Genomic DNA, 20,305 nt, shown 5'->3' on the forward strand with positions numbered 1-20,305 from the left:
CATTTTATTTTCTTACTATTTGATTTCTATTACTTATTATCTTGTTTATAAATAAAAAGTTTCAAGAATTTCCTTTAGAATGCTTAAATTGCATGTGTGAGGTGTGTTGTATAAAATCAGAAACTTTTGTTGTAGTATTTGAATTATGAGATTTTACTCGAATGTGGGAAGTTTCTGGAATGATTATACAGTCTTCCATACAAACTATTTAGCTTGTCCTAATTTTTTAGACTTTTTGGAGATAGAGAATTACACTGTTTAAATGAATTGCTACATACTTTTCTGTTTGGACAAATTGTTGTCATAGTTTTGTTATCCACCTCTCCTAGAGTTTTCATGGCTTATATTGGTAGATATAAATTGTGGAAATGATAGTATACAATACTGAAATTATGCAACTTGTCTTGATAGTACATTAAGTGTAGATTTATTCTTATGTGTACTAACCTATCTCACGAGTTCTTTTCAACTTTTGTGTGGATGAAGTTTAGAGATTTAAGTGAAACCGAGATATGAGAGGATTGACCGGGATACAAAAGATCAAGCTTGGGGATTCCCAAGACACCCCAAGTAAATATTACAGGAAGTTTCAAGCATCTATGCTTGGGGATGCTACACATCACACCTCTCTTCGTCAACAATTATGGGTTAGCCAATGTTGATCCTAAGTTTTCATTCGTTCACATGTGATATTCTTGGAACATATTTGGTGTTTACTATTCCATTTTATTTTATGCACGATGATAGTATGACGTAATCCTTGGTTGATTTATAGAATGCTTCATGTGCTTCACTTTAATCATGTGAATATGGCTTTGTAGAATGCTTCGTGTATTTCACTAATATATTTTGAGCTTGGATATTTGTCTCTCTATATTCATTTAAGAATTCTATATGAACTTCAGTTATATATTTTTGATATTAGTTTGATGATCACTCTTTTTCTTCACTTATATCCTAAGAGAAAATGTTTAATGAATTGAATGTCATAAAACATGAAACTATATATGCTTCGTATGCTTGTCCCATGGAGAGTAGTGACTTCACATACTAAGATTACAAGCAATAAAATTTATTGGATGTTAGCAAACATAACATTGGTAACTTGAACAATTCATGAAACAATATTGAAGGAAGATCGATTTTACATATAAATATACTATCTCGGACATCTTCTATGATTGTGAGCCCCCATCAATTATTTTCAAACTTGATAAAGTAGTTGATATTGGACAAGCAAGACAACATAATGGTTATGTTTGCTTATATTCACATAGTTGTTATATTGTCATGGATCTCCTAACATGTGGTGCCTTCTTAGGATCTTTTGCTATCCCAAAAATTCTCACTGAGTAGAGATACTACTTGTGCATTCATAACCCATAAACCTAGTTTCTTGTCATAAGAGTCGAGCATACCTACATATGGAGTGAATAAGATCCTTGAAGTAAGTTGTCATCGATGCACAAATCAACAAAAAATGCTCCTAAACATGTATGATCTTTTATTGTAAGGGAAAATAAGCTTTGTACGATCTTGTGATGGCAAAGAAATAAAAGCGACAAACTTCATAATGAAGTTTGCTATCTCAAGGGGCAATATGAAGTGATGTTCCTTTTCATTAAGAGATTGCACATGGAAAAATGAAAAGTGCATGACAACCTCTGCTTGCCTCTACGAATGGCCTATATTTTAATTTTCTACATTTACTTTTATGCAAGAGTCAATAATGTGGTGGGGAAAGATCTAGGCACATATATCCTGTTAGCTATAGGTGATCATGATTCATTATTGTTGACACCATCTGTGAGATAAATAAGCTGGGAGGCAGAACATTAAGACCCTATGTTCCTATGCGTTCGATTTAAACTGCTTGTTCTAAAAATATGCCTTGAGTGTCACCAATCATGGAAGACTAAATGATAGTTGATTATGTGATATTTGCTAAATCAAAGCTCTTATATAGACCCTTCCTGAAAATAAGATGAATTGTAATTGTTTGATTACTAAGAACATAGTTTGTTGGTTTTTTAAGAAAGTTTATGGTATATCCTTTACATGTGAATAGCTTGTTACTTGATCAAGAGAAGTTATGTGAGAAAACAGTTGTTGTTTTATGATGCTAGAAAAAGTGATTGGAAGTAATATTGAACAAAATTATATGATATGCTAGCATTCACACTTCATAAATTATTTCTTTTATCATGTACCTACTCGAGGACGAGCAATAATTAATATTCGGGATGTTGATATGTCTCCAACGTATCGATATGTATGAAGTATTCATGCCAATATTATACAACTTTCATATACTTTTGGCAACATTTTATATTATTTTTGGGACTAACTTACTTATCGAGTGCCTAGTGCAAGTTCTTGTTTTGGTGTGTTTTTTGCTTTGCAGAAATACCATATCAAACTAAGTCCAAACATAATAAAAATTTACAGAGATTTTTTTGGAATATATGCGAATTTTGGACAGAAGAATCAACACAACACGGTGCCCGAGGGAGGCACATGCAAACAGGGGGTGACCAGGGGTATTCGTCCCGTGATAGCTTGTGCCTCCCCCTTAGTTAGTTGGGGCCCTTATTTTTGTGCAAGAAAGATATTTTTCCGACAAAAATACCCTCACAATTTCAGCCCGGTCGAAGTTATGGATCTACGAATATTTAAAAAATGGTGAAGGGCCAGAAAAAGGTGAGAAACAAAGAGAGAGAGATCCAATCTTGGAAGGGCTCTCGCCCCTACGCGAGCCATGCTGGACAAGGACCATAAGCAAGAACCTCTGCCCATTTAGGGAGAGGCAATGTAGGAGGAATCCTAAGGGGGAGACTCTCTCCCCTATCTTCAGGAGGCGTCAGAGTGCCACCCGAGGAACCGTCTCCGTGGTGATCGTCTTCATCAACATCATCGTCTCCATCACCTTCCCTCATCTATCTATGGCGGTCCACTCTCCCGCACCCCATTATAACACCCTACTTGAACATGGTGTTTTATGCCACATATTATTAATCAATGATGTGTTGCCATCCTATGATGTTTGAGTAGATTTATGTTGTCCTTTGGGTTGATTGATGATCTTGATTGATTTGAGTGTATGTATTATTTTGGTCATGTCCTATGGTGCCCTTCGTGCCGCACGCACGTGAGGGAATTCTCAATGTTGGGTTTGCAATATGTTCATGATTCGCTTATAGTGTGTGCGTAGAGTGATAGAAGCTTACGCCCGAGTAAGGGAGTTGTTTGCGTATGGGAGTAAAGGGGACTTGATGTTTAATGCTATGGTTGGGTTTAACTTAATGATTTCTAGTAGTTACGAATGCTTCCTAGAGATCCAATCATAAGTTCATATGATCCAAGTACAGAAAGTATGTTAGCTCATGCCTCTCCCTCATATAAAATTGCAAGAATGATTCCCCATCTTTTTAACATTTGTCTAGGATGATTTCCGCACACCATACCATCATTATTCCATACTTTCTATTTGTAACATATTGTGATATATTCTAACTCTATTTAGTGCATCAACTATATTTCATATTTTAGTTCTCCAATATCATGCAAAGCTATTCTCTCTATACCCACAATCCTGTTTTATTTGTCGTTACTAGATAGAAGCAAACATTTTATGTATGTAGATTTGTATTAGTGGTAGATAGGACTTGAGAGAATATGGATCTTACCTTTAGCTCCTTGTGGGTTCGATACTTCATACTTACCACTTACAAGTTTGGAAATTTCTATGATGATTCCTTGCACTTGGGGATTATCAACTACTCACACAAGATTATGGGAGCAGCAAGGTTGATGTAGAGGCCCTCCATGATTGATCCCCCCTCTAGAACGACATGGGATTAGGGCTCTAGATGGGATCACAGCGGAAGAGAAACTTGCGGTGGCGCAAAAAGTGTTTCGGGTCGATCTTCAGTATTTTCCTGATTTTATATGATTTATAGAGGAGGAGTTAGTTGAGGAAGCGCCACGAGATGGCCCCAAGGCATCCGGGTGCGCCCTGTTGCCTTGGCACCTCCTCGTGTGGTACCTCGCCTCCGTTCGAAGCTTCCATGTCTTAATTTTGTCCAGAAAAGATCATCAAAAAGTTTCGTGGCATTTGGACTTCGTTTGGTACTGATTTTGGAAAAAGCCAAAAACACACAGAAAACAAGAACTGACACTGGGTATTGGGTGAATAGGTTAATTCCCAAAGATGATATATAATAGCATATAAATAAATAAAAGTATCCAAGATTGATAATATAATAGCATGTAAGAATCAAAATAAATATATATGCTGGAGACGTATCATTGTTCAGCCAAGGGATGAGCATAAAATGTGTTATCCACGGAAAATCTCGTGTTGCACAACACTAGAGAGACGCTAGGACGATTTCACAAGGGGTGAGATACGAACTTCTACACAACCTATAATAAACAAAGCTTGTTTTCTTTCTATCCCAATTATGCTATGTATGCATGATTCATGATGAAACTCGCACACGGTTATCCTAGATGATCAATGATGTCAATATGAGATGCAATGTGGCATGATGATATTTCTATTGCTTACAATCTCTTTGTTGTCTTATTCTTTTTCTTAAAAGATTTATCTTTCTTCTTCTATGTTAAATCTTTTGCTTTTGAAACTTATTAGAAATGATTGATTGAACATAGAAATGTTGTATGCATGGGACGAACTTATGACACAACATATGATATTGAGATGTGTGCACGCAATTGAAGCTATGCACAATATGTCACACTAAAGTGTAAAAGTACTATAGTGTGACAATTCTCAGATGGATAGTCTCGGTGAGCAGGTAATGCAAAAGTCTCGGAATTAACAATGAAATGGCAAGGGAATGTACTAGGCATATCATTGATGTTACCGCTCTTTCTTAGGGTCGTGGTGTCAATGATGAAGTGGATGTTGTCAATATTGAGTCTGTGGCAAAGTTGAACGACGGTGATATCAATGTTCAACCGTTCCTAATTAGCCAAAACACCTTAGGAAATGAAAAACCGCAAGCTCAAATTATGAAATGGAAAATGAGTCAAAATTTGTAGTGGTTGCATAAGGTGGTTGTTATTGTGGAAGTTTTGTGAAGGGTTGTGAAAGAACTCGTGGTGAATCATCAAAATTGCAAAAAAATGGCAAAATGGAGATGTGGGGAGCCTCGGGCTGGATGTCCGGGGCTTGGGCCAGATGTTCGGAGGCTATACTCGAAGGCAGACCGGATTGTCATGAGTTTGAAGATAGTGAAGAATTTGGGGGGGGGGAATTGGGTGGATTTCATGGTGAAAACTCGTGGGAAAACTAGATCCACCTGCAACACCTCAGATCCATGGATCAAAATCATCAAGTCTCATGAAAACCAACAAATCCAAAATATGGTATGGCTATTTTTGGCGGGGATTTTCAAAATTGGACAAAGACAAAAAAGGCTAGCAAGTTGGGCAAGGGGCTCCAAGATGTGAATCAACCAATTCTGTGATACAAGACCCTAGGTAGTGATCTTCTTCAAATTTGGAGGCGGGGGAAAGAAATCAACTCGAACACAAGAGGAAAACACTCATGACAAGTTCCAATCAAACAATCCGATAAATCCAGAAACACATATGAGATACATGATTCAAATCCAACAAGAGGAAATAGCAAAGAGGTAGGTAGTTCTTCCCAATATCTAGGAGAGAGGGATCTTGTATACAAGATGGATCTTCCCTTAGAGGGGTCTTGATTCCTCTTGGGAGAGGTAGGGGTGAGCAAAACTCTCTAGTTCATGACATATACTTTGCAAATCCTAGATAGAGGTAGGGGATGATCTATCTATAGTCTAGGATGGAATAATAGAGAGCAAGGGGTTACATGGGACTTTGGCCTGAATCTACACACGCAGGCACCTGATGTTTGACCACACATTGGGCGTCGGATGTTCAGTCGGGTGGTGTCCCAAAACAGCAAAGGTTGTGGAACCCTCGGGCCAGATTTCCGGGGAGGAGCCCGATGTCTGGCAGATGGTGGGACGGATGTCCATGTTCGGTCTGGATCTCCACCCCTATAGTTTTCATAGATTGAGAAGAGGGGTATATAGGGGGGTGGATAGACACTTAACATGGCAAAGGTGGAGTTTTTAATTTTGTTGGAATTCAGGAAGATTTTGGCACAAGGTAAATTAGAACCAATACATCCTACACATGCACATCTAGAGATTGAGCAATGGATTATAAATATCATGCAAGCGCAAGAAGGTAAAGGGAGATATAGATAGGTAGATAAAGCACAATGAAGACATGGAAAATTTTGGCGTGGTTCCGAACATGTTGCTATCGTATTTACAACTTTATGGAGACTTCAACCCACGGAGGCTAACGGCAGTGCGAGTCCACGAAGGGATCCACCCACAAAGGGACCACAAAGAAGCAACCTTGTCTATTCCAGCATGGCTTATGTCCGCGAAGTACTAGCCTCACTGGATGTAAATTGTCATGTAGTAGGCTATCACCTTGGCCTTACAAACTCCTTGGTTCAACTCTACAAGATTTGGAGGCTCCCAAGTGACACCTAACCAATCTAGGAGACACTACTCTCCAAAAGGTAATATATGTTGTGTTGATGGTGAACTCTTTGCTCTTCAACTTGAAAAGATAGTCTCATCAACACTCAATTACTCTCTCAAACATTTTGGATTAGTAGAAGAGAAGAATGGGTGGAAAGCAACATGGTAATTCAAGAAATTAAGGATTATATGGTTGGAGTGGAATGCCTTGATATCAACACAAGTGTAGGTGGTTCTCTATCAGAAAATGGATATGGGAAGTGTATGCTTCGTCTTGGTTGCTCTCTGTGGGAGTAGGTGGCATGGGTGGGTTATATATATCCATCACCAATGATCTAGCCATTAAACACTTTATGCTCAACTTTGTGGAACCGAAACAAAATCTTGGAGGCACGGACTAGTGCAAAATATTCAAACATTAGACGTTTCGGTGAGACCGGATGGATCCACTCGGTAGGACCGATTTGCAGTTGTTCGACATATGCCATAGAGGCAATAATAAATTGGTTATTATCATATTTAATGGTTCATAATAAATGTTTCTTTTCCATGCTGGAATTGTATTGACCGAAAACTTAAATATATTTGTGGATATATAAACAACAAGTGTCTCTAGTGAGCCTCTACTATACTAGCTTGTTGATCAAAGGTGGTCAAGGTTTCGTGACCATGGACATGAGTTGTCATTTGATAATGGGATCACATCATTAGGAGAATGATGTGATGGACAGACCCAACCATAAGCTTAGCATATGAACGTTTCACCTGGTTCTTTCTACACCTTTCATCATGTCAAGTATATGTTCCTTAGACCATGAGATCATGCAACTCCCTCACATCATAGGAATACTTAGTGTGTATCCAAACATCACTTCATAATTGGGTGACCATACACGTCCTCTATAGGTATCTCTGATGGTGTCTGTTTAGTTGGCATGGATCGAGACTGCAATTTGTCACTCCGTATGACATAGAGATATCTCTGGGCCCTCTAGGTAATACAACATCACAAGAAGCTTGCAAGCATGTGACTAATGAGTTTAGTCACGTGATCTTGTATTACATAGCAAGCAAAAATATTTGTTGGTAACGAAATTGAACTAGGTATGGAGATACCCACAATCGAATCTTAGGCAAGTAACATATCGCTCACAAAGGGAATTGTATACAAGATTAATTTAATCCTTAACATAGTGGTTCAACCGATAAAGACCTTCGTTGAATATATAGGAGTCACTATGGACATCCTGGACCCGCTATTGGTTATTGATCGAAGAGGGGTCTCGGTCATGTGTGCATGATTCTTGAACCCGTAGGGTCACCCTCTTAACGTTCGGTAACACTAGGTAGTATTGAGATATTAGTGGCACCAACATAATAGTGGTTGGAGTCTCGAATGGCAGGGACAGAGCTGCCTTGTAAGGGCTGGGGTCAATTGACCCCAATGAAATTAGAAAATCCTTTACAAACTAAGTACTAATCAATATTCATTTATAGAAGATGACTGACTCCCCGCTGATTTGCGTTGGTTTCCCTCCAAGCTTGAACGGAAACCAAGGTATTTCCCTTAGTTATGACACCAAGGTATCAATCGAGAAGGAAGATCCACAAGACTATGTAAGCGGCACCTGCACACAAATAGAAAATCCTCGCAGCCCATCGCGTGTAGGTATGGTCAATCCCTCGTGGGTAAAGTAAGGATAGATTCATAGTTAAAAATAAGAGTGATAGAAAATAAAACAAAGCAAGGTATTTTGGTTTTTTTGATGACATAGATCTGAAAATTAAAGAGAAAATAAAATAGAAATGTGAATAGCAAAGTAAGATTACAAATAGATGATGTGAAGTAGACCCAGGGGCCGTAGGTTTCAATATTGGCTTCTCTCGATTAAATAGCAAACTCTGGGTAGACAAATTACTGATGGGCAATTGAGAGAAGAGCAAATAATTATGACGATATTCAAGACAATGATGATGTATATAGGCATCATGTCCAAGACAAGTAGACTTACTTCTGTGTGCATCTACCTCTATTACTCCACACATCGACCGCTATCCAGCATACGTCTAGTGTATTGAGTTCGTGGAGAAAGGAAGCAATGCCTTAAGAATGATGACATGATGTAGACAAGATCTATTCATGTAGGAATAGACCCTATCATTTTATCCTTGATAGCAACGATACATGTGTGTAATGTCTCTTTCTTTCACTGAGATTGAGCACCGCAAGATCGAACCCATCACAAAGCACCTCTTCCAATTGCAAGATAAAAGGTCAAGTTGACTAGACAGAAACCAAATGTCGAAGAAGAAATACGAGGCTATAATAATCAAGCATGAATATGATTTCATGGATCTCATGATAAACTCACAATTCATCGTGTCCCAACAAACACACCGTAAAAGAAAGAGTTACATCATATGGATCTCCAAGAGACCATTGTGTTGAGAAACAAAACGAGAGAGAAAGCCATCTAGCTACTGCCTACGAACCCGTAGGTATGATATGAACTACTCACAGATCATCGAGGAGCATCAATGAGGATGATGAACCCCTCCATGACCGTGTTCCTCTCGGGAATGGGCTCTAGATTGGATTTTGTGGCTTCTGGAACTTGCGGTGGATAAAATTATTTTTTGTCGAGTCCTCTAGGGTTTTCTGAATATCGAGGTATTTATACAGCTCAAAGGCAGTAGAGGAGGCGCCTGAGGCACCCAATAGGTTCTAGGCCGCGCGAGGGGCACTGGGCACGCCTTGGTTTCTAGTGGGCTTCCTAGGCATCCTGTGGTGCTCATCCTTGGCTCCCAAGTTTCCTTATGGTCCAACAAAATCTCCATGAATTTTTGTGGCATTTGGACTGCATCTAATATTGATTTTCTACGAAGGAACATACAAAAAACAAACATCAAGTGGCACTAGGCACTATGTCAATAGGTTAGTCCCAAAATATGATATAAAGTTTTTATAAAATGATCATAAAATGCTTTTCCTGTCAATGAAAACGGCTACGGGTTTCCAATATCCTTCGTGCTAAACAAATTATAGGGGGTTTCTAAACTTAAAATAAAGCCTATTCCTTTTTCCACCACTCTTTCACATTCCACGGCTAGCCGTATCCATGGGTACCGTTCATACCAACACTTTCCAAGGAATTCATTATTTGACATTTTTTTTGCGTTTTGGGACTCGACATCCCTATTACTGCCATACTCTCGTGCAATGACAAGTGAATAAACAAATATATTTAGAATAACCTATTTAACATGGAAGATACCGGCCACCCCTCGCCGCTTCATGAGCGGTACGGGCACACAAAATAAAAATTTATTTTGAACATTAGAGTTGGCACTTCAAATTTACTTGGAACGACATTGAAATAACGCATATAGGTAGGTATGGTGGACTAATTTGGCACAATTTAGGGTTCATGATTTGGATGCACAAGGAGTATTACCACCTAGTACAAGTGAAGGCTAGCAAATAGATTGAGAAGCGCCCAACCAAGGAAACTAACACCGAATAATGCAACACAAGTAGGATGTAATTTCATAGCATTATTATTGACTCCATGTGCATGTATAGGGAATCACGAATCTTAATACCAATATTCCTACTAAAGCGTCATTACTCATCAACATAACTCACATATCACTATCTTCATATCGCAAAACTATTGCAAAGAATCAAGTTTAACATCCAGTGATGTTCATGAAAGTTTTTATAATATCCTTCCTGGATATTTATCACTATGGTACTAATTCCATTTAAAGAAAATTGCCATTGCAAATAACAAGCTCTCAAACAAATATAAGTGAAGAAGAAGAGCACATGTTTCTTTAAAATTTTCAACTCTCAAAATAATATAAGTGAAGCAAGAGAGGATTTCTTCAAAATTTCTACTACCCTCAAAATAATCTAAGTGAAGCATGAGAGAAAATTCTTCAAAATAACAGAACCGCCGTGTTCAAAAATATATAAGTTAAGCACTTGAGAAATTCCATGCCTCATAAAATTGAAGTGAAGCATAAAGAGCTATTCTAACAAACATAGCATAATTTGGTTCTCTCAAATGGGTGTGTCAAACAAGGTTTATTATGAAAAACTAACCAGCCAAGAAAGAAAATACACAAATGATACAAGACGCTCCAAGAAAAACTCATGATATGTGACGAATAAAAATATAGCTCCAAGTAAAATTACTGATTGTTTTTAGAAGAAAGAGGGGATGCCTTCAGGGGCACACCCCCCAAGTTCAGGGGCGCCATGGGGCATACCCAATATTTGGATTTTTATCACTCCTTATCCCATCATCCATTGTGATCTCAACCAAAACTTGAAAACTTCAATCACACAAAACTCAACAAAATTTTCATGAGATCCGTTAGTATAAGAAAAACAACCTTTACTTTTGGTAGTGTTGAAAACCTATTAAAATTTTGTTTTTGAAATGTGACTACTGTATTCTAACTTTACCATGGCTTATACCCCCCGATACAAACCATATAATCATCAAAACAAGCACAAAACGCAAAGAAAACATAATCTGTCAAAAACAGAAAGTCTATAAAGACTCGAATTTTACTCATACTTGTGTAACTACAAAAATTCTAAAAAACTAGGAAAACGTAGGTAATTTGTATATAAATATTTTGTAAAACATTCAGATACTTCTGAAGTTTCTGTGATTTTTAGGATTTTTCTAGTGAACGCAAAAGTTTCTGTTTTTCAACAAGATTAAAGCAACTAACATCCCACATGATCCCAAAGGCTTTACTTGGAACAAACACGAAATAAAACATAAAAAACAATTATAACATTATCATAATTGTGCAAACACACAAGAATAGAAAGAAAAATTGAAAAATAAATTTATGCATTGGGTAGCCTCCCAACAAGCTCTTTCTTTATAGCCATTAAGATAGGCTTGAGATTTTATTGATGCTCACATGAAAGATAGTAGTTGAAACACAAAGTGAGAATCATGTACCATAAGACAAATACATTTGAGTCTAACATACTTCCTATGCATAGGCATCTCATACGAAAACAAATTATCAAAACAAGAAATATCTAAGATATGCATGGAAGAAGAAAGAAACAATAGCAATCTCAACATGAATAGAGATAATTTAGCAACATGAATAATTCTATAACCATATTTCCCTCTCTCATAATAATTACATGTAGGATCATATTAAAATTCAACAATATATCTATCACATAAAATATTTTCTTCATGATCCACATCCAAAAAAGTCTTATAATCTTCCAAGGTAGTGGGATTAACATTAACTAAAGTCATGACCACTCCAAACCCACCTTTATCGAAATATTCAAGAGATGGATAATTCTCCAAAATATTGGGATCATTATTACGTAAAGTTGACACTCTTCCAAAACCCACTTTCAATACTATTGCACACATTATTATCAATATCATATTCATCATGAGGATTGAATAAATTTTCAAGATAATAAGAAGCATCACCCAATCATGATCATTACAATGAGTAGTGGACATGACAAAATTGTCATCCCCTCTTGTAGTTTCGCATATTATTAGCACAATTCACACTAATAGAATTTATAATAACATCATCACAATCATGCTTTTCATTCAAGGAGATATCATGAATCACTATATAAATTTCTTCTTTCAACACTTCATCACAATATTCAGATTCATGATTTTCAAGCAAAGCTTCACAAAAATAAACAAGAGCACACAACTCACTAGCAATTGGTTCAAGATAATTAGATAATTTGAAAAGATTAGCAAAGGGATCAGGATCCATATGTCCTTACTTTTCATTTTTATTTTTCTATCTTCAGGTGTTGACATCAAGGCAATAGAAGCTGCAAGTGCATCTAGTGCCCCTTAGTGATTTTGGTGGATTGGACTTATAGGTTAAGACACTGATATGTTTGTGAGTGTACAAAGGCTCTATAACTCCCTGAGGAGTTTGAGTTATACGAAGAATATTGACCCCTAAAAATGTATGTCTTTGGGTGAAGACTTTGTCCATTACTTGAAGACTTTGATAGCGAACAAATTGGTATTCCTCATGAAGACATTGAAGATGAGGAATTCGGTGTATCCCAAAGAAAATACTTTGGAGACTTTGAAGCTTGAAGATTTACTCTTTTTGTTTCATTTTCTTCTTTCTTGAGTCATAGGAACGCTATACTATTACAGCGGGTCGAGGTAATACTAAGGAAATATTTCCTCATGATGCTCAACTCAAGCCTACACATATCAAATCCTTCAAGTGAGGAACATGAGAGACATGACAGCTTTCACAATTGAAAGATCCGACCATTGCCCCATCGCGCGCCACCTTTCCCAAATCTTATCCCCCAGTGGCCATATCATTCGTGGCTTTAATGTCATATCATGTCGGGTTGCTTCGAGGCTATATAGCCACCCCAACAACCATTAGTTGGTTGGCTGCTCTGACAGAAACCGACACTTGTCATTTAGATCAACCCAATCCTCGAGGACTATGAGGGAAAATCATCAAGTGAGGAAAAACACCAAACACCCAAACCAAAACCCAAAACCCATAGTGATTGAGCATCACTGAAGAGATTGTTCATGTGCGGAACCAACGATTGTTACCTTGGAGGACTCTGCATCCCCAAGACGGTTAGGCATCATGGTCTAGAGCATCGAGCAGTGAATTGTGGATCGCCGGGTGATCGAGTTTGTGAGGGTTTGGAAGTTTGCCCTGAAGATTTACCACGAGTGTTGGGCGAGGACTGTGTGTCCTTAGCGCAAGGAGACTATGGTAGGGATTGTGTGTCCTTTGGTTTGAATACTAAGCCGCTCCAAACCAGACGTACAACCGTCCCAGCAGTTGCAAATGGGTCATCAAACCATTGTCTCCATCGAGCTACGGGTTCTATTTCTTCAACTCTTTCAATTCCTCAATTGCATGTTGATGACTTTGATATGTGTTGTTTGAAGAATTTGACTTAAGACTTTCTCTAAATTCCTCACCTCAAATTCTTCACCTAAATTATTCATCACTTGCTTATCCTGTTCACGTGACCTGTGCCAACCGTATACTTCAACTCACTATGAGGACTTAGCTATAGTCGCTTTTGCATATTTGTTTAAGTATTATTTCCACTGCCCTCAGTTCATGACTTAGAACTTTCCTCACTCGGAATTTCTCAGTGATGAGTTTGTAAAAATTGCCTATTGACCCCCCCTCTAGTCGATATAACTCACTTTCAATTGGTATCAGAGCAAGGTACTCCCTTGTTCTGTGTGATTTTGGTTTAACCGCCTGGAGTTTTTTAAAGTGCATTATATCGACTAAAGGGGGGGTGAATAGGCGATTTTTACAATTTCATCAGTGAGGAAAGTCATCAATCATGAACTAAGTGCAGCGAAAATAGTACATGATCAGGTGTGCAAAAATGACTACAGCAAAGTACTCGATGATATTTCTGAGATTCAGTTTGCATAGTTTGTAAGTACAGACTAAGCAGGTGAAGATTAACTCAAGTGAAGAATTTGAGGTTGAGGAAATTCGGAGATAGTCTTCAGACAAATTCTTCAAACAGTACATATGAAAGTCTTCAACATACAATTGAGGAAATGAAAGAGTTGAAGAAATAGAACCCGTAGCTCGATGAAGACAGTTGTTGATGACCCAGTTCCAACTGCTGTGACAGTTGTACGTCTGGTTCGGAGCGGCTTGGTATTGAAACCCAAAGGACACACAGTCTCGGGACACACAGTCCCTACAGTATTCTCCTTGAGATAAGGAAACATAGTCCTCGCCCAACACTCATGGTAAGTCTTGAGCGCATACTTCCAAACCCTCACTCATTGTTTTTGGTTTGGGTTTGGTGTTTGGGGTATTTCCTCACTTGATGATTTTTCTCTCAAAGATTCTGAGGAATTTGGCTTGCTCTAAATGACAAGTTTGAGTTTCTCTCGGAGCAGCCAACCAGCAAGTGGTTGTGGGGGCGGCTACTTATAGCCTAGGATCATCCCGACATGATTTGACATAACTGCCCTTAAATAATATAACCGTTGGGTGGATAAGATCAGTGAGGTGGCACGTGGTGCAGCAACGGTCATAACTTTCAACTGTGAAAGTCCTCATGTCTCTCTTATTCCTCACTTTGAGGCTTTGGTAGGTTTAGGCTTGGGTTCAGCATCATGAGGAAAATCATTCCGTAGTTTTTCCTCGACTCCCTTTAAAAGTACGGTGTTCCTATGACTCAAGTGTAAAGAAAATGAAACAGAAAGAGTAAATCTTCACATTTCAAAATCTCCACAGTGTTTTATTCAGGACACACCGAATTCCTCATCTTCAATATCTTCATAAGGAATATCAATTTCTTTGTAATTTCTTCGCGATCAAAGTCTTCAAGGAAAGACCAAAGTCTTCACCCGGAGACATACATTTTAGGGGTCGATATTCATCGGATAACTCGAACTCCTCAACAACTTATAGAGCCTGTGTACACTCACAAACACATCAGTCTCTTAACCTATAAGTCTTCAATAACTAAATTAATAAGGGGCACTAGATGCACTTACAATCTCCCCCTTTTTTGTGGTTGATGACAATTAGTTAAGTTTTTAACGGGGATAATAATATGGAATGTAAGTAAAAAGTTTTAGGAATTTGAAGTCAAGATACAAAGAAACTCCCCCTGAAGATGTGCATGTTTTGAGGAATATGCTTTAAATAGCAAATGCACATTGATGATTTAAATCATGGATATCTCCCCGTGTATCTTACCATTCATGCATGCATTTGAAATATAGTATGAGGAATTTGAAATGCATGATGAAAAATGGTGTCTCGCGAATTTTAGCATGCCTACATTAATGAACTTTGAGGAATTAGCATGCGAGGAAAAACGTTCAAAAGAGTGAGAACACCATCGGGCTTAAGTTACAACTCATTACATCAAAAACTTTAGAGGAACCAAGAGTTTCTAACTTAATCAAGTTTACAAGCCCATAATAATCCCGCTTGAAGACTAACTCTCAGATTTCTCCCCCTTTCTCATCAAGTGACGAAAAGGGACAAAGCTGAGGATTAACGCCCTTGAAGAAATTCACTTCTTTGTTGATGTAGTGGTGTGACTATCCTTGGAGACAGAATTCTTTCTTGGACCAGTTGCAGTGTCCTCTGGTTCTTCATCTGATTCTGCAGTGCGAAATGAAGTAAATGAACTGTCCTCCAAGTCAGGAACTGGAATAGGCTTGAATTTCTTCTTTGGAGGCCACGACCAATCAAAGTCTTGAGTAAATTCCATTTCTTCAAGTTCCTCCGGAGTCTTCAGGTGAGCCAAGGTGGACCAAGTGCGATCAAACACCTCATGAAGATAATAGTGAGTTTTGTTTACTGCATTTTGAGTCTCATTGAGGGTTTTCACAATGGCGCCAAACTGACGTTTCACCCACTTGTGATTGCGATCGGCTTTCTGGTGAAGACTGAGGAGAAGTTCTTTGTTAGTCATCACCCTAGGGGCAGTTGGGATTGAGGGGTCTTGAGTAGAAGTGTCATCATATGAGGTATATGAGTGAGCCTTGCGAAATTGGCCATCTAGAGGATGATTTCCTTCATCAATCACGGACTTGCCTTTACCTTCAACTGGTTCAAAGGATTGCTTGATGACTTTGATAGGCGGCAGATTTCCGAGGTGATTCTGAAAGTCAGCTTGATAGTTGATGCCAGATCTATTCCTGATGAACTCATGATCCAAGGTGCATAAATCTTCAGCTCATATGGTGTCAAAGCGTTGTCAGCCAAAGTCCTCAAGAAGACATCATGAATTTATAATGATGCCATGAATGACGTTGACCATGCTATTCTTCATGATGCCTACAACGTCTTCTTTGTTGTCATGCCCTTTGATAGGAGCAAAGGAATATGACAAGATTTTATAGACAGTTCTGGGCTCATATTTCAGATCCTTCACCAGGAATCTGGTCCTTGGAGGTTCGCCTTGAGCCAAAGGCTTCATGAGGACATCCATGAGCTTGTTTGGCAGTTCTCTTTCATCATATATTCTGACTGCATCCTCTGAAGGAATAGATATTGGAAGTGCTCGAAGCAATTATGTGGCTGGAGCTTTGTAATGAGTGTGCTGAGTCATCCGGTCCAAGACCCATGTGTTGAGGTCTTTGGGTCGCCTGAGATATGTAGTGTGACATAAAATTGAAGAATTATGTCAGTGTTCCAATCACTAACATCTGTACAAAATGGCAGTAGCCCTGCTTCGTGAAGAACATTGAGGATTGGGGTGAAGCAAGGTATTTCCTCCATGTCATAGTGAGGAATGTGAGTGTGATAAAATATCTTCTTTTTTCCACACAGCACAGAAGCATAATAGTTGAGTTGATTTCTGGTCCAGAACTTTCTCTGCCTTATGCGAAGCCTATCATAGCGATTCTCTCCTATAAAGTAATGATGTTCATCAAAGAATGTTTCCTTCTAAAACTTCGGCCTCTTAGAGAAGGGTTGATGAGGCTTTGGTTGAAGATTGTGTTGGTGTTTATCTTGAGGAGTTGTGGCCACCACAATTGCAGTTTCAGGATTCACCACTACAATTGTTGTTTTAGCATTAGGAGCAGGAGCATTTTCTTCAGCAGGAGCATTTTCTTCAGCTTTAGGAATTTGCTGATGTGAGGAAAGAGTTGCGGTTTTTGATGCTCCATTTTCTTCAGCTGATGCAGCTGATTCTTGGTCTTGTGCTGATTCCTCATGTGTGCTCTTTTCATCAGAGCCAGTCAGAATCTCAGTGGCAGCCGGAGTTTGAGGAATTTGAGCTGATCTTGGTGAGTTTGGGTGGGCCTGTTCCCAAAACTCATCATGGATCATAGGTGTGATACATCCAATTTCTTCATCACCCTCCTTTTCTTCAGTAGTCATTGGAGGTGTTGTGGCTTGTGGAATATCATCAGTTTGAATTTCCTCATCCATCGGTGTGGATGCACGAGAGCAATTTTCATCCATTTCTCCATCCTCTTCTGGAATGATGTGTTCCTCACCGAATGGAACGGTCATATATGATGGTGCTACATTTAGAGGAGTAGCATCCACTTGGGCTGATGAAGACTCTAAAGCCATAGTCTTCAGACGTTTTTATTTTGAGGATTTTGAAGCCATTGGATCTTTTCTCTTCTTAGCTTCCTTTTCAGCAGCTTCAGTTTTCTTCATGTCTGCTGCAGACAAAGGAATCACTTTCTTCACCTTTGAAGACTGAGGTGAAGTAGCAGTTTCTTCACACACTGCTTCATCAGTGTCAGGCCTTGCAGATTCTTCAGCTGGAATATTCGGAGGAATTTCTTCAACATGGCCTTCTTCTGAGGATTTTCTGTAGCAGAGGCCTCCACAGCTGAAGAAGTGGCAGTAGTAGCTGCAGCAGCAGATTCGTCATTGAATTTTTTGGTACCATATTTAGCCTTTTTCTGCAGTTTATAAAAATATTTGTGTTTTTCATCAGGGTAATCCTCAATTGTGGCTACGCATGAGGGATGTGCTGCTTGTTGATCTCCCTGTGGCAACCTTTTACAGGGAGGCTTGAGGCCAAACTTCTTAGCATATTTTGGAGTGACATATCTGTACTCTTTCCACTCCTTTGCCCATTTGTGTTCTATCTTTTGAAGCCTTATCTTGCGCTTCGCCATGGTCTCTTTACCATGAATTTCCTCATCAGGTGTACAGTACTCATCATAGATGTCCTCAGGGATCTCAAAGCAGTGTTCTCTTCCAACTTCTTGCCACCTTTCTGTTTTCTTTCTTCCTCCATTTTCTTCAACTAAGGCTTTTGCTAAAGAATTTGTATTCTTGATGATTCTGAGGACAGAGCTAATGTTTCTTCTAGAAATGCTACAAATGAGTTAAGTTGATGAGAACCTAGTGATTCTTCAGCTGACATTTTGTACCTGTGAACAGAGTATAGGCGCGAAGAATTTGGAAAGGTCATATGCGTTCTCAGATTTGAGGAAATTGAAAAATTACTTAGGTTGAGGAAGTTGACCAGTGAGTTGAGGAATTTGACTAAGCATTCTGATCTTGGGTTCCACAGCTGTGCAGATTCAACAATTTCCACAATTGAGGAATCTCGTGAAGAATTTAGTTACTTAGTGAAATTCATCATGTGTTCTAGACATGGGTGTGCACTGCCGAAAGAATTTCTGAGGAAAAATTGATTTCACGAATCTAAAGAGAATTAAGAGATCAACAGGGGCAGTAAAATATGATTTTATTTACCCTGTGCGAAGAACACAATGAACTGAAGCTGTAAAAAGAGGAAGTTCTTCGGTCCAGATCTTCAGTGCCCTAACTTCGCGACTGCGGACACCTGCGGCGGTGGCAGAGGAAGATATTCCATAGTTGGCGTGAGTCCGGCGACGGCGAGGGCGAGGCAGTGAAGCTTTTTCTCACCGGTGACAAAGATGCTAGCGGCGGCGCTAGGGTTTGATCTCGAGCGGAGAAGATGAGAGGAAGAGAAGAGTTTTGACTGAGTGGGAGGAGTAAGGGGCTATTTATAGCTCAGGTGAAAAACGGTCCGGGCCGAAACTTTTGGATCGAACTGCCCTTGCCCCCTCATCTCCGCTTGACACGTGTTACCCACGATTGAAGTGGTGCAGATCGTGGTTATCCGAACGTGAGTAGTGGGTCCGGTTACTGTGGTAACGTTAAAAATAAATTTTGAATTTTGAGGATTTTGTTTTAAAGTCCTCAGCTGGCAGGGACTTGGTGAGGATTTTGAACAAGTGTCAAACATAACGCATATGAAGAATTGAGGATAGACTGGGTTGAGCTTAACATAGAGGGGAGTCGGGTCCGATCACATTCACTTAGAGGAAATATTTAAATTGAAGACTGAGCAATAAGTGAATATTGTTGAGGACATTGAAAGCTCATTATAATGTATATATTCAAATGAAGATCATCACAAAAAGTTTTGAAGAATTTGAAGACTTTGAAAATTTGAGGTTTTTGTGACAAAGTCTCAGATTGAAGAATTTCCAACTTGAATAATTTCAAAGTTGGCTGGTGGCGTGACCCACCGTATAAGAATGATGATTTCAGGCACCGCGTACAATTGTCGTAGGGCCCTTAGAACCAACTTCTTCATTGATTTCTTAACACTTAGAGTGATATTCTTCATTGATTGAAGAAAATCATTACTTTGTGTGTTGCACATCTAAGTCATCAATTTTGCATAAGTGTTAGGATGTGTGCATGTTTACAAGACATTCGAAGATTCTAGGATATTTAGCTCACGCTGCAACTTGCAAAATCTTCTCTCATCCAAGGGCTTCGTGAAAATATATGCTAGTTGATCATCAGCCTTCACATGGTTGATGATGATATTTCCCTTCAGGACATGGTCAGGAAGAAAATGATGATGAATTTGGATGTGCTTGGTCTTCGAGTGTTGTACTGGGTTGTAGGCAATCTTGATTGCACTCTCATTGTCACAGTAGAGGGGCACATTCTTCATGTTGATGTCGTAGTCTCTGAGGGTTTGCTTCATCCATAGCAGTTGAGCACAACAAGATCCACCACCAATGTGTTCAGCTTTGGCAGTGGAAAGTGATACACAATTCTGCTTCTTTGAAGACCATCACACTAATGATCTTTCGAGGAAATGGCTTGTGCGTGATGTTGACTTGCGATCCACACGGTCACCAGCATAATCAGAATCAGAATTTCCAACGAGGTGAAGATTTGAGCCCTTGGGGTACCATAATCCTAAT

The sequence above is a fragment of the Hordeum vulgare genome, chromosome 3H (genome assembly GCF_904849725.1).
Source record: "Hordeum vulgare subsp. vulgare chromosome 3H, MorexV3_pseudomolecules_assembly, whole genome shotgun sequence".
Lineage (NCBI taxonomy): Eukaryota > Viridiplantae > Streptophyta > Magnoliopsida > Poales > Poaceae > Hordeum > Hordeum vulgare.